Source organism: Cynocephalus volans, chromosome X, assembly GCF_027409185.1.
Source record: "Cynocephalus volans isolate mCynVol1 chromosome X, mCynVol1.pri, whole genome shotgun sequence".
Taxonomy (NCBI): Eukaryota; Metazoa; Chordata; class Mammalia; order Dermoptera; family Cynocephalidae; genus Cynocephalus; species Cynocephalus volans.
The window spans coordinates 149,850,817-149,867,329 of NC_084478.1; positions in this window are offsets into that span (position 1 = coordinate 149,850,817).

Genomic DNA, 16,513 nt, shown 5'->3' on the forward strand with positions numbered 1-16,513 from the left:
TGCTTGGAAGTTCAAGAGCATGCTGGCAGCATCTGCTTGGCTTCTGGTGAGGGTCTTCATGCCGCATCGTAACATGGCTGAAGATATCACATGGCGAGCGGGCAAGAGCACCTTGCTCAAGTCTCTCTTCGTTTTCTTATAAAGCCACCATTCCCATCATGGGAGCCCCAACCTGATGACTTTATCTAATCCTACTTACCTCCCAAAGGCCCCACCTCCAAATGCCATCAACATATATGAGATTAAGTTTCCAACACATAAAATCTGGGGACACATCACTATATATGAGTATGTGTGTATGTGTATGTGTATGTGTGTGTGTATTTAAATATATATATACACACATATACACACACATATATATTTCATAACCATCATCATCACTGTCATGAAATAAAATTCTGAGGAGATAGGATGAAGCATACCCATTTAATAAGAACTGGGTGTAAATAAAATCAGAACATGGTATTCTGAGTTTATGGGTAAGAATTTAAATTCTGAGAAAAACTTGAGCTGGGACAAACGGAATTGCTTTTCAGCAAAGGAACCAAAATAACTCCTGAGAAAACATGCCAGTGGCATTATATGAGTTCCTTGTTTTCTGAAGGTGTGAGATCTACCTGACTTTCACCTTTGACTTGAAGAATGTGCATCACTGTAGAGCTAAATAATGCTTGCTGAAGAGCCAACCAGAGGATACATCACTGAGTGTATTTGTTGTCTTCTCCTTAGACTGGCATTTATTTCTCAAGTCTCTTCCTTCTTCGGTGTAAGGTCTGATGCATTTTTCAGTAATGTATGGGTTGGACTAGGGATTGGAGTATCATTCAAAGAATCAAAATATTTGAGTGCAATATATATGCTCAGCACTCTGTAGAACAAAAAATGTATTCATCTGGAAGCACCAATGCAAGTAGGCCTCTTTCCAAACAGGAGAAAAACAATCTTATGAAAAAAAGAAATATCGTGCTAAAACTGTAGCAGATCTTTTATATTATTTTATCATGGTTTCATAGGTAAAAGGATAACATGCCTCTAAGACTAGAAATTTAACTGTTTTTAGATACAGTTTAACGTACCATAAGTTTTACCCTTTTAAATTACACACTTCAGGGGCTTTCAGTATATTCACTATGTTGTGCAACTAGCAACTCTATCTAATTCCAGAACATTTTTCATCACCTTAAAAAGAAACGTATACCCATTAGCAGTCACTCTCCGACATTTCCGCACCCCAGTCCCTGGCAACCGCTAATCTACCACCTCTCTCTATGGATTTACCTATTCTGGACACTTCATATAAATGCAATCAGGCAATATATGGCCTTTTGTGACTGGCTTCTTTGACTTCACATGATGTTTTCCAGGTTCATCAATAGTGTTGCATGTTTCAGAACTTACTTCTTTTTTTATACTTGAATAATATTTTATTGTATGGATATACATATGGAAACATATTGTTTATCCATTTATCAACTGATGGATATTTGAATTGTTTCCACTCTTTAGCTACTATGAATAATACTGCTATAAAGATTAGTGTAAAGTTTTTGTGTGGATGTATGTTTCCAACTGTCTTGGAAATACACTGGGTACATATTGCTGGGTCATATGATAAATCTATGTTTAGTTTTTTGAGAAACTGCCAGACTCTTTCCATAGTACCTGCATCGTTTGACATTCCAAGCAATGTGTGAGGGCTACAGTTTCTTCACATTCTCACCAATACTTGTTGCTTCCACATTTTTGATTAAGAAATTTAACTTTATACCTGCTGTACATATATTTAAGTTCAAACATCAACTTGTGATCATGCAAATGTTCTGCAGGTACAAACTACACTGATTATTGTTTGAACCTTGCAAGCTCTATGACTCGAGATAAGTTGTTAAACTTTCCGAACCTAAATTTTACTTCTGTAATATAATAATAACAACTATTTCCAGGACTGAAGCCAGGATTTTGGGTACCGAATCTTATGTGATTTTGAGGACTCATGTTTAATGGAAAAGAATAAAAAATTTTGAATGCAAAATTTATGTATGAATACTGTCTTAGTCAGTTTTGGCTGCTATAACAAAATACCTTAGAATGAGTGGCTCAAAAAACAGATATTTATTTCTCACAGTTGTGGAGGCTGAAAGTGTAAGATCAGTATGCCAGCATGGTCAGGTTCTGGCAAGGGCCCTCTTCCTGGCTTGCAGATGGCTGTTCTCTCTGTGTCCTCACATGCTCACATGGCAGAGAGAGAGAGGGCACACTTTGGTGTCTCTTCCTTTTCCTACAGGGACACTAATTCCACCATGGAGACCTCACCCTCTTGACCTCATCTAAACTCAATTACCTTCTACAGTCCCCACCACCAAATCACCAAATACCATCATATTGGCAGTTAGGGCTTTCAATGTGTGAATATGAGAGGGACACAAAAAATCAGTCCATAACAAATAAGAAAAGATATCATAGCAAAGCACAGATTTAAACACGTTGATAAATATCACAATATCACAAAATCCAGGAAAATATCATATTTTTTAACTTCCTGATAGACCTCTAATAGGGTTTTCTTCCATATTTAGGCTACATTCTCTCTGAATGCCTCTTTGTGAGACAAATATGTTGTTCTACCATTTTCTTTAGAGAGATTAGAAAAATAATTTAGTCTTCCATCTTTAGTAATTGAAATCTTAAAATCATGTACAGTTGAGATGTAAGAAAAAAAAGCGAATTCCTACAGATATTTTTGCTATTCGAAGCTCTATTACAGATTTGTGTCCTACAAACACGGGAATTCTGATAAATCTTGGTGCCGATTGTGATAAAATACATTTAAATCATGATACAACTTCTCAACATATGTACTAGAAAGAGAAGTGACCATGAAACACAAAAACATCTCATAAACTCAAAATAAACTCAAGATCTCCTCAGCCACATCCTGTAATTGCCCACAGACATTTCAACACCATCCGACATGCAGGGAAGTTAATGGGGTGAAATAAAGTTGACTCAGTAGTCTTAACCACTTGCGTTTAATATACCCGCCTTTTGAAATTTTTAACCAAGACATATGGCCATGGGAGCACAGTGCTGTGGCCCTTCTCAGGATCTTGGGAGGGGCTGTGCAAGTGAGAACGCAGAAACTGAACCTCCCTTAGATTCACAGTAAACCTGCTTCTGCCTGTTTCATAGAGTGCTTGTGAGGGTGTAATGGATTGAATTATGTCCCCCCAAAACTCACTGAAGCTTGAATTGTGTCCCCCAAGTTTTTTTGTATTAGAAACTTAGCCCACTGATTAAGAGGGTGGGAAATCCTAGTATAGTAATTGAAAGGTGGAGCCTTGAAGAGGTGATTGGATTGTAGGACCACGCCATAGTGAATGGATTCAAAGTAGTGGTAGGGGTTTGATTTTGAATGAATTAGAAGAAGAGGAGAGTCTGCCTTTTGTTCTCTCTCTGCTCTCTCTGCTTCCACCATCTTGCAGTGTCAGACTCCTGGGTCACTGATATCACCACCAGTTGGACTTTGGACTTCCCAGCCTCAGAACTGTAAGCAATAAATTTTGTTTTCTTTGTAAATCACCCGGTTTCAGGTATTTCATTATAAGCAACAAAAATGGGCTAATACCGAGGGATAATGAAATAACATGTTAACTACTGACTTCTATTTTGCAGTATTTTGTAGTGATCCAATCACACCAGAATACCCCTTTTATATTGTTGTAGTAATTATTGCATCTCAGTGGGTATATATTTCCTAATGAAAAATATAGTATTTATATGGTAGTTCTCTTGCCTTTTATTCCTGCATACAATATATAAGACCATGATCACTTCCTTTTTTGTTTGCCTTGAGATTTTTTTAAAAAATTATTTATTTATTGTTTAAATTTACTTTTTCTTTGTGGAGTTTCAAAAGTTCTTCTTCTCATTAATTTCTAGTATTATTCCACATGGTTAGAAAAAAATATTTGATATTATTTTGATTTTTTTGAACGTGTTCAGACGTATTTTGTTCCTAACATATGATCTATCCTAGAGAATGTTCCATGTATTGATGAAAAGAATGTGTATTCTATAGCTGTTGAATAAAATGCTCTCTGCATGTCTCTTAGGTTTATCTTGTCTATGGTGCCATTTAAATCTGATATTTACTTGTTGATTTTCTGTCTTGATGATCTGTCCAATGCGAAGAGTTTGGTGTTAAGGTCCCCAAGTTTTATTGGGCTGGTTTCTATCTTTTCCTTTAGATCTGATAATATTTGCTTTATACATCTGTGTGCTCTGGTGTTGGGTGCATATATATTTATAATTGTTATATCTTCTTGCTATTTTGATCTCTTCATCATTATATAATACCCTTCTTCACCTCTTTGTAAGATTTTGAGTTAAAGTCTGTTTTATCTGATATAAAAGTAGCTACTCCTGATCTTTTTCGGTTTCCATTTGCATTGAATATCTTTTTACATCCTTCACTTTCAATGTATGTGTGTCTATATAGGTAAGGTATGTTTCTTGTAGGGAGTATATGCATGTTTTGTTTTGTTTTGTTTTTTAAATCTATTCAGTCAGTCCATGTCTTCTAATTGGGATATTTAATGCATTTCATTCCAGGTTATTCTTGATATGTGAGGTCTTATTCCTGTCATTTCATTGTTGTTTTCTGATTGCTTTGTATATCCTTTGTTCCTTTCTTCTTTTCGTAATGTTTAGTGTGGCTGTTTGGTGGTTGTATTAATAAAGTTTGATTCCTTTTTCTTTTTAATTTGTGTATCTACTCTACCAGCAAGTTTTATATTTCATGTGTTTACATGATGGTTATTATCATTCTTTCTCTTCTAGGTGTAGGGCTCCTCTAAGCATTTCATGTAAGTCCAGTCTAGCGGTGATGAATTCCCTTAGTTTTTACTTGTCTAAGTAAGACTTTATTCCTTCACCTTTGTTGGGTAGAGTATCCTTGACTGACAGTTTTTTTCTTTCAGCACTTCAAATATATCATTCCATGTCGGGCCTTATAAAGTAACGCGACCTTAAGTGACATTACAAGCGGCGCCATTATGGGCCCACAAGGGCGTATTAATGTGGCAGCCTAAGACGTCGCTGGGAGGAAGTAGGATGGGAGTGTCTGCAGGAACCTTGCCTTAGCCCTTATTAGCCAAATACGTGGCTTCTGTGCTCGTGAACATGGTGTGATTGCAATAGCTAGGCATTGAGACAGGATGCATGCTCTTGTAACCTTTAAGCTGATTGGAGGATGTAAAAAACCTCCCTTCTCCATTTGCCTTTAAAAGCAAGTGCTTATGTGATAATATAAGGAACTGCTCGCCAGAACCTCCGCCGCGTCTGAGTGTCCTTTAATGGGCTGGTTGGGGCCGGTGGCTGTGCTCACCTCTCTTCACGGCTCTCTTCCCCTGTCTCCTTCCAACGGGGACTGGACGGAAAGAGGAATCCGGGCAATTCGCTCGCCCACCAGAAGGAACACCAAGGGAGAGACTGATAGCAAGGCAAGGGCTGTTCGGGTAGGCCGGCAGTGGACCTGACAATTCCATTCTCTCCTTGCCTATAGGGTTTCTGCTGAGAACTGTGCTGTTAGTCTAATGTGGATTCCCTTACATGTGACTTGATGCTTTCCTCTTGTTGTTTTTAGAATTACCTGTCTTTAATTTTGACAGTTTGCTTACAACGTGCCTTGGAGAGGATCTTTTTGGGTTGAATCTAATTGAGGGTCTTTGAGCTTCCTCAATCTGGATATTGACATCTCACCCAAGACTTGGGGAGTTTTCAGCTATTATTTCATTAAATAGGTTTTACATCTTTTTATTGTCTTCTCCTTCTGGAATGCTCATAATTTGAAAATTTGTTTGCTTAATTGTTTTTGATATATCTTGTAGGCTTTCTTCATTCTTTTTTATTTATTTACTTCTTTTTCCTTTTCTTTTTGTTTTCCTGGGCTATTTCAAAACAGCTGTCTTCAAGATCAGAAATTCTTTCTTCTGCTTGATCTAGTCTGTTGTTGAGGCTCTCAAATATATTTCTCATTTAATTCAATAAATTCTTCATTTTCAAGATTTCTGTTTCATTTTTAAAATATTATATATCTCTGTTAAATTTCTCACTCAGATCATGAATTGTGTTTCTGATTTCTTTGAATTGTATGTATGTATTCTCTTGTGAGAATATGTATCTCAGTGAGTTTCTTTTAATTTAAATTCCTTTCTCAACAAGTCATGATTTCCAATTTGGAGGGATCGGTTACTAAAGCATTATTGTATTTCTTTGGTGGTGTCATGTTTCCTTACTTTTTCATGTTTCTTGTTTCCCTGCATTGATACCTGTGCATCTGGTTGAGCAGTTGCCTCTTTGAATTTTGTAGAGTGGCTTGTTTGGGGAAAGACTTTTACCTGCAAATGTGTCCTAAATTTTTGATTGGGTAGGGTACTATGGCCTTGTTCTGGCTGGGTGCAGTAGTGTAGACTCTGTGCAGTTTCTTCACCTGTAATCCATGTTTGCTTTGTCTGCAAGTGCCTGAGCAACCAATGCTGGTGTGGGAGGGTTATGGCAGCAGTGACACAGCTTTGCCAGGGGTGCGCTCACTGGCTTGTTCTCTGGCCAGGGGTATGTGTATGCACACTGTTGGTCAGACAATTTAGGGGCTGGGTTATTGGTATGGGGTTGCTGGATTGATCCTCAGGCTGAGGGTATAGGCGCATGGCATGTCAAGGACTCTGGTGATGGCATGCTGATTCTCTGATGGGGAGCGAGCCTGCCAGACACATGTCAGTTGGGATGTTTCTTACCTGGGGTGTGGGGATGCGATAGCCAAAGACTCAGGGACAGGCCCTCCAGTGACTAGACAGCAGGGCTATTTCTCTGGGCCAGAGGCAATGGGCATGCTTTGGCTAATGTACTTGGGTGTTTTTCTGGGCTGGGGGTGCAAGCACACGGAGGCTCAGTTTGCTTCGGGGGTGGGGCAGTCAACCAGTGGTGGGTTCTCCTGACTGATCTCTGGCTGTGGGCATGGGAGTGTAGCAGTTTGGCTGGCCTGGCATTGGCTTTCTGAACACATAGGACTACAGTCACAGCCACTCCTGGGTCCAGGCTTCTAGCTGCCTGGCTCTGTAGAAATTCATATAATTGCATTGGGGTGATGGTGGAGTCTCAAGTCTGGGGAAGCACAGTGGCTACTGGCCCCCAGGGCAGGGCATGCTCCCTCAGTGGCTCAGATTTCACTGAGGGGGCCATCCTGCTTCCGCTTGGGTCATGAGAGTGGAGGTTGGGAAGTGCATGCTGTGTGTGCTTATCCTATAGCAATAAAGCATGTGTATTCTAGGTAGCTCCCCACACTTGGTTCTGGGATTATGAGGGCTGTGGTATTCTCCTCTAACAGGAATTACAGGTTTACTTGGTGGGGACGGAGGATGGCAGGGGCCTTCTGCTTACCATTTCCCTGCAAAGGGAAGTCCCTGCTCTACCAATCCTGGTGAGGGAAACGTGATGGAAGAGGCAGTGTGCCTTTTTCCCCTCTCTGTGCTGTCATGCTGGACTTTGGTGCTCCACAGAGTTTCTCACCAGTCTCTTGCTGCACCCTATGCTCTCCCACAAACACTTTCATCTAATTGTAGCTGTCTATTAGTTGTTTTGATCCTGTTTTATAGGTGTGATGTAAGCCAGGCACCTCTCTGGTCAGGCATCTTGCCAGAATCCCTCAGAACATGATTACTTCCATTTTGTTTTCTCTGATAGGCAGCTTAGTATATGATATGGTTGGGGTGCAGAAAGCTGTTACCCCAAAATATGAGGCTTTGACCTGCTGGAATAAAGAAGCAACCTCAAGTTATCTCTGACCTTCCCTCCCTCCACACCTTCTGTCTCTCAATTCTCTGTCACTTTCCAAAGCACAGAATGAAATTGTTCCCTTATCTGCCTGAAGTCTGGATCCACCAAAGAAGACAATTACCTGTGGTCCTTTTCCTTGTTTTCATTAACGTATATCACAGACAAGAAGACATGGACTAACTTTTGTCACAGATCATTGTCTTCTATTTTGGTTCCATTCAATATTTTGAAGAAAATTATTTACAAACCACTGTCCACTCTGTGGGCTATATAGACTTTGTCCCAGGCCGTTGTATGTTCTCCAGGCCCATTACATCCCCCTAAGAATCATTCACTCCTGCACCCCATCTCCCCTTCCCCTATGGAGATGGGTATATAAGCTCTGTACCCCAGTGGAAAATTGGGACATTTCTCTCTTGTGATTCCCCCATGCTTTGCCCTCTCCCGGCACAATAGATAATAAAATGTATTATGCCTTTTCTTTTTATTGATCTAAATTTGTCAGTGATTTTTATTAATGAACCTTCAGAGATGAAGAGGAAATTTTCCCCTGGCTCCTTCAATATGAACCAAAAAGTCATAAGGAAATATTTTTTTTCAAGCTTCTGTTAATGGAATATATAAAACAATATGGCAATGCCTAGAATAATCAGAGTTCTGCATCGGGATACAAATGTATTGAACAATCTACTATTTTTCAAGATAAGAGATCACCTGAATGGATCTGTTTGTTGAAATGTTCTCAGGTGAGAGAGTTTTGCATTTCTAAAGAGAAGAGAGGATGGATTGAGATTTTGATCAAGCTGTTCAATAGAACAATAGAATCTTTCACACTGATGGGCTGATCTTGATTCTGCATGCATTGGCACAAGCATGGGGTGCAGGTAATGCGGTGGCCAGCACTGCTCTTAAGAAAGCTGGAGGTATAGATTTTTTCATTCTAGTTCAAAAGGCTGCTTTCCTCAGCCCTTTGTCTGGATTGCCCTCTACTGTACTGTGTGCCCAGCTGCCCTCAAGTGGATCGAATAACAATTTGCCTAAGTTCATTGGAACTGGAATTAATTTACTCAAGCATTTATTCAGCTTTCGACAAATATTTATGACTCTCACAAGCATTGTGTTGAGCTTCAGGGATATGGAGATGGGGAAAACACACTGCTTGCCTCAAATGGCTTACAGAAAATTGGAGGAGACTCATGAAGAAAATCAGTGATTGCAATAGAGAGTTAAGTGCTATAATAGTGGTAGGCACGGATACTATTAGATTACAGATAAGAGTACCATTATAGTCTACTTGGGCTTATTAACTGGTATGACCCCTGTTTGAGATTTTGCCTGACAAAACGATCAAAGAAATCAGCAATTTCGTGTGCTTGGTTGGCTCAGCTGGTTAGAGCATGGTGCTAAGAAATCAGCAATTTCACTTTCCAGGTCAGGTTGACAGATAAAAACAAGGCACTCAGTTAAATTTGAAAACCAGATAAATATCGCAAAGATATACTTAAAGTAAAAAACAATTTTTTTGTTTGCTTATTTATTTATGTTTGTTTATTGCTAAATCTGCAACCCTATTTGAAGTCTGCCTCTCTTGCTCTCAATTGTCCAAGAACTCCAGGTGGGCTTCATAAGTACCAAGAGGCCAGTTTTGCTTTTCAACAGCCATGTGGAGAAAGAAGAGTGATCGTCCGCTGGTGCACTGCTCTTTTCTGCAGCTGATGCATCTGTTAGTTCCACTGCCACTCCTATCATTCCATTTTACCATTAACACAGTAGTTCCTGCATTACGTGCCTCTGCACCCTTGCCTGTGTTTGTGACAGGTCCACTGATCATCCAGCTTCCTGCAGAAGCCATAGAGAGTCTTCAAGGGAGAAGAGTCTTTTCCCCAAGTCTTATGTTCCAAATTTGTGCTCCGGAGGTTACAGCTCTGTGGATGACCCACACTGGAGTGGATGGTTCAGGAAGAGCTTCCAGATTCAGCCTGGGATAAGTACTAATGCTGACCATCATCATCACATCCTCCCTTCCTTCACAGTGTGCTCACACTTGGGGGTCCTTCAGGGAGATAACCTGCCAGCATATCCCAGTTAGGACCGTCTCAGTTCATCAGAGAGATTTCAATTATGTGACTGTAATGTAGGTCAAGTTCCCCCTCTCTTGGCTCTCAGGAAGTTCATTGGTTCTGGAGTAAATTTGCATATTTTCTCCCTAATGTTAAGATTTTTAGACCAAGAGGATACTGGGAAATACAACCGTTTTCAAATCACAGAAAAATTGCCACTGCGCCCTTCCCTAGGGAACTGGATGCATAGTTGTGTTTCAATTATGTAACTACTCAGGTGATTCTTTCTATATCACTTACCATACAGAGAAGATACTGCAAAGTTTGGAAGGGTGGCTTTCTCGGCAGTAAGTTAATAATTAAGCACTCAACTGAAGATATCATTTTTTGGATTTCAGTCAATAGCATTGTTGAGGGGCACGTTTTATGTGCGCAGATCCACCTTGCAACTACAGTAATTAGCTCAAAAAATGTTGAAGACCTGAAGGGAGGTTATAACATTTCCAGGAGATTAAAACTTTGACAAATAAACTATCTGTACTTCCAGAGGTTGGTAAGAAAATTACCTATTGTTTTCAAACTTTCCTTTAATGTGTACAGTGGAAAGGAAGCGGATTTTAGAGCCAAAGGCCTTAGGTTTCCATTATCACTCTACCACTTATTATCTGTATGTGCTTAAGAAGTGAATTGTATCTGTGCCTCACATTCTCCAACTGGAAAATAAGATTAATGCCACTTTTCAGAAGTCTTGAGGATTAAATGAGGTAATATGTGTAAAGGACACACTATCTGATAACAAGATATTATAAGTTAGTTTTATCTTCTTGTAAAAGGAGGGAGGGAGAGAAGGGGGAAGAGAGAGAGAGAGAGAATAGACCAATATGTCTTAATGCAAGGACATTTTGGTTAAAACCCAGTTAGACAAACTAATCATGAAATGTGTCCAGAAACTGACCCCTGTCTTCCTGTATAGAAAGACATCGAGTCTTTCTATATTCCATTCCTCTCCAATATCACTTCAAATGGAGTACATTGTCTGGCAGTGAGGAGTTTCTTAATAGAAAGAAAGGAATATGATTTAACTATAAACATTTAAGAAAGTAATAGCTGTGTGACTTTGGACAAGTTACTTAGCATCTCTGGACCTCAATTGCCAGAATCTCTAAGATCCTCATCAGATCTAAACATGAGACTTTTAAAGTCTGTATTATAGATTGCACTTACAGTTCACCATCACCTTACTACAAACCTGCTGTTATTGCTAACCCTGAAAACTTTTGATAAAAAATTCACTCACACTGGTAACATCTAGAGGCTAGTCATACGTAGGGGAAGGAATTACAGTTAACTTTGGAAACTATTTTTTAAAGTGCCATATTTAAGTTTAGAACAGAATGTTAGAATAGAATAATAGTTCCACATCAAGATTAAAGATATGGAATAAAGAAAAATTGCCATCCCAATAGGATGGGAAGAAGAATGAGGTAACAATGATAAATTTCTGGCCTGAGCAGTTGTCAGCTAAGTAGCAAACCAACTCTTACTGCGTTAGCAAGGACTGCCAGTACCATGTTGAAAAGCAGCAGTGGGAGGACACATCCTTACCCTTTTCCCGACCTTAGTGGGAAAGCTTTGTTTCTCGCTATTAAGTAAAATGTTAGCCGTAGGTATTTTGTAGATGTTCAAAAATGAAACTCATAAATAGAGCAAAGCTGATAAAGTGTTGTAGGTTTAAGAAAACTAAAGAGACATGATGACCAAATATAAGGGGTGGTTATGGATTGACTCCTATGTTAGGGAAAAAAAAAATGAATTTGTTTAAGCATTATTGAAACAACTGGTGAACTTCGAATATGGACTGTACTATAAGATTATAGTAATGTACTATGGATATATAAGAGAAAGTCCTTGCTTTCATGGGATAGAAGCTGAAGGGATAAAGACTCATGCTGTATGTAACATACACTCACATGTTTCAGCAATAGCAAAAATAGCACATGTAATGTATACCAAAAGAAAAAGAGGGAATAATGTGTACGTAGATCAATATATTGACTAAGCAAATGTGTCAAAATGTTAATAATTGGTAAGTCCAGGTGAAAGTACATGGAAGTTTATGGTATTCTTGAGAATTTCTGAATTTTGAAACTGATTTCCAAAATAGAAAGTTCAAACAAACCTAATTGAGGGCATGTAGAACAAACATAAAAAGATCTCACAGATTGCAGAAAAAAGAACAAAGAGAGGAAAATGATAAACAGGAAGTGAAGAGAAATGAAGAGCAAAGAACGAAATGCATTAGCATATCTGTTTTACTGAAGAAGCAAGAACAAACAGCACGTATGCTATAATGATACTGTTATAGAATAAAACTTTACTGACTGCAGGCAAGTTCTTAGTCTGCAGGCAAAACAGTCTATTACCAGGCAAAATCGATTTTAAAAAACAGACACCAATATTCAAACATTTTGAAAGATGTAAAAATATAGAGTTAATTGTCAATAACAGTTTTAATTAAAACTAAAAATAGAAGTAATAACTATTGAAAAAAGAGAAATATAATAAATAATATAAAGTTTGGATCTAAAATATCAGATGACATCAACCACTGCGACGAAAATTCTGCTAATTTCCTTAATCAGTGAATCAGGGAATCAATAGATACTGTTTTCATTTGTGCTGATAATTTGTGTTAGGTTTTAGTATTATTTCATTAACAAAAGTATCTATAATTGCCGAAACATTGGAGGAAAATAAAATATAGCCCATGTATCCAAAGATATAAAATAAAAGCAGCAGCAAATATACATGAAAAATAGCATAAAACATGATGACTAACGTCAATTATACCTATAAAAGTTTGCACTCCTTTTAAAAGAAAAGTAAAAGAGAAATAAAATCTAATTATACACCATTTATCAGAAATATATGCTGTATTAGTTTGTTTCTGTTGCTTATAACAAAATACCTGGAAATGGATGATTTGTAAGAAAACAAATTTTATTGCTTACAGTTTCGGAGGCTGGGAAGTCCAAAGTCCAAGGAAAACTAGTGGTCAGGATTTCCTGTGGTAGTGGCTTTAAAAAGCAATGCAGAGGACTCACATGGCAGAAACTTCCAGAACAGAGAGAGAGAGAGAGAGAGAGAGAGAGAGAGAGAGTGAGAGAGAGAGACTCTCTCAAGTGCTCTCCTTTGGAAAGCTCTCAGAACCATGCCCATGACGACCATTAAACCATCAATATAGTCACCACTTCAAAGCCCCACCTTTCTTTTTATTTTTATTATTTTTTATTTGCATATTCATTGTTACAAATCATAGTTATTCTTTATGCCCCTTATCCAACCTCTCCCTTCCCTCTCCCCCTCCCCCGCTAATGACTATAGATTTGTTCTCTCCATCTGATAGATTCACTGTTCCTCTCTTGGTTTGTTGCCTAGATGATCTGTACAGCACTGAGATAGGTGTGATCAAGTCCTCCCCTATTATCATAAATCAGATGCTTCTTCTACTACTCTGGAGTGTGCTTTGTGGAGAGAAAGGACCTCATCTTTTTTTTTTTTTTTTCTTTTTTCTTTTTTGTCCCTGCTGGTGCCTCTCTATGTGTCAATGCAGTCGAGAGTCTGGCATGCCATCTGCACAGTGCCTGTGACTGCTGCTATGGAGACTAGCTGCTTTTGCAGCAGCCATGGCAATTGTGGTGGCTATGGTGGGCTACCTGCTTGAAAATGAGGTTTTTGGTGTGCCTTTTCCTGGTTGCAGCTGGGTTTGGCTGCCCCCAGCTCCATACCTCAGGGCCCCAGCGGGTCTGGGAAGGCCCCATCTTTCAATTACCATAATAGGATTTCCTAACCTCAATAGTTACAGTGGGAATTAATATTCTAATGTATGGACTTTGGGGGACACAATTCAATCAATCCACAGCACATGTAAACCAAATGGCACAGAAATGTTAAAATCGAAACGATGGACAAAGAAACAGATGCAAATGCAGATGGAAAGAAGAGGGTAGCAATTAGAGTTCAACAGAAGAAAAACTATATAAAATGTGAGAAAGAGATTTTATTTGAATAAAAGTTCGAATATGTACGAAAATATAATATTTATAAAGCTTTATCTACGAAATAATACATCCCTACAGATATGAAGAAAAAGTGTCTACAATTCAAGTAGAAATGGGCACAAACACATTTCCCGGAGTCCTGGAATCATCAAAAGACAAAAATATTTAGTATGCAAGGTATTAAGATTTAATAGTCTAAATAACATGATCAATAAGACTGATATTTTGAGTGTATGCTAGACGTTATATGCAACAGAAGGCAGCAGTGGGAACTTTATTAAAACATATTCAGCCACATAAAAAACCCCAACAAATTCCCAAAAGCGAAATTGCACAGATTGCACTTTCTGATCGTGTTGTAAATTACCTGGAAAATAAGAATGGGCGGCGGGGGTAGTTTCTAGATCACGTAGAGATCAAAAAGCTATTTACAAAGGTTCGTAGATGAAGCCAATGACCTCAGAGGCAGAGGCAGTCTTCAAATGTCTTCTTTTTTCAGAATGAAATTTAAAAAAATGGACATAAACTAACAATCAAGTTAAGAAGGTAATAAAAGAATATAGTGAACCTAAGAAAACAATGAGGGATAAAAAATTGTTTTAAAAATAGCAAATTATTATGCCTTGTTTTGGTTTTTTTTTAGAATTTCAAAAATTTTTTAAAATGGGGTAAATGAAATAGGAGTAAACTGAAGAGGCAGGTTTGGTATGTATAGCGTTACTGCAAGATAACTCTTTTTTTCAGTTTCCTTGTGGCACTCGACCTTGGTTCTTTTTATGTACTTTTGAAAATAACATCTGTTTTTCCCTGATGGTTACAAAGAAACACATGTTCATTTTAGAAAATTGGAAAGTAACAGAAAAGCACAAAGAAGAAAATAAAAATAGCCTAAAATCCTACAACACACTGATGACAACTTCCTCTTAACGATAGCCACTATCCTGACTTTCATGGAAATCACTTCTTTGCTTTTCTCTATAACCACATAAGTATGCATCCCCAAATGTGAGTTTACTTTTGCGTATTTTTAAACTGTATGTAAATGAAAATTCATAATATATATTCTTTTCTGTTTGACTTCTTTCCCTAAATTTTGTTTGTGAAATTCATGCATGTTGTCATATATAACTGCTGTTTTCATTGCTGTTTCCAGTATTTGCCTATTATTAATAGCGTTCCTATGAAATTCTCGTATATGTCACTTGGGTGTAAATTCTTAGGAGTACAATTGCTGGGTACCCGGATTCTCAAGCTTAAAAGGAGGGATAATGGTCAATAAAGAAAATGAAAAATACATAAATTTTGAACTTTTGTTTATTGTCAAAAAAAGATTATTAAGAGGAATAGTAATTTTTTTTCCATACACGCAGTAAAACTGGAGCTTAAAATAATTTTTAAAATACCAACAGTTTGTAGGAGCGTAAACATCCAGCAGTAGTTCTCACTGGGGTTTTTGATCCCCGCCCCCCCGCCCCCAATTATAGATGTAAGAATCTGATGAAAGTTAACAGAACTTCTTCCCACTAAATGGAACCTAGGATGAAAGAAAGAAACATTTTCATTCTCAGACAGCATTAGGGTGTTCACAGGTCCCTGAAGCTCTTCTTTCAATCCAGGTTAAAACAAAACAAACAAAAACCCTGCTGTGGACTGAATTTTTAAAAAAGTATCTCATGACATGCTATATTGAAGTTGTTAAACACACGTAAAATTCGCCTCATAATCAGCGACTACTAAGAAAGTAATAGTGCATCTTTTGGGCTCCCTGTCCCAACATCCTTATGCATAAACAGTGAATGATGTAGCGACTCTCACGCCTGCCCTTGTGAAATTAAATCTGAGTGACTGAACTGGAGGATCTGAATTCTATGATCTAAACAGCCCATGAACGGGCTGAAATAGGCCATGCTGTGAAGGAGAAATATTTTCTGAATATAAGGAGTGTTTTAAAAATCTTGATGTTTACATTCCCGAAACTTGTGATTGCTAGCTCCAACTTCAAGCCTTAGCTAAGGGAATTAGCCACTGGCTGAGGATCATATGAAATACTTCTAAAGCTTCCAAGTCCTTTTGAATTAAATTACAGTCTCAAAATGTACCAGAACGGCCCCTTTGCAAAACTTACGATGCCTGGAGACATATTTAAGCAAAGTACACCCCATTCAGTTTAGAGAAGAGACACCCAGGCCTCCCTCTGGGTTGAAAGGTTGCCATTAGCCAGTATGTGCCTTTCATTTAGTCATTCAACAAAGGTTTGTTGAAATCCTATGTGCAAATGGAGTAAGCACTGAATACACAGTTCACCTCGGGATATTGAACGGTCTAAGGAGTCCTTCCCTACCTGGCTCCCAATTCTGGGGCTTTTGGTCTCCCCTTGCAGGGCCTCTTGCTCCGCCCCTGGCGCAGGCGTAGGAGCGACTTCCTCCTGGTACAGCCTCCTCCACGTGCGCACGTGGCCTCGGGAGTGCACGTGACCTGGGGAGCGCTGCGTTGTTCCTGAAGCTTCTTGGGAAGTTGGTGGAAGAGGTTCTATCAGGTGCTTAGATTTCTAGTCTG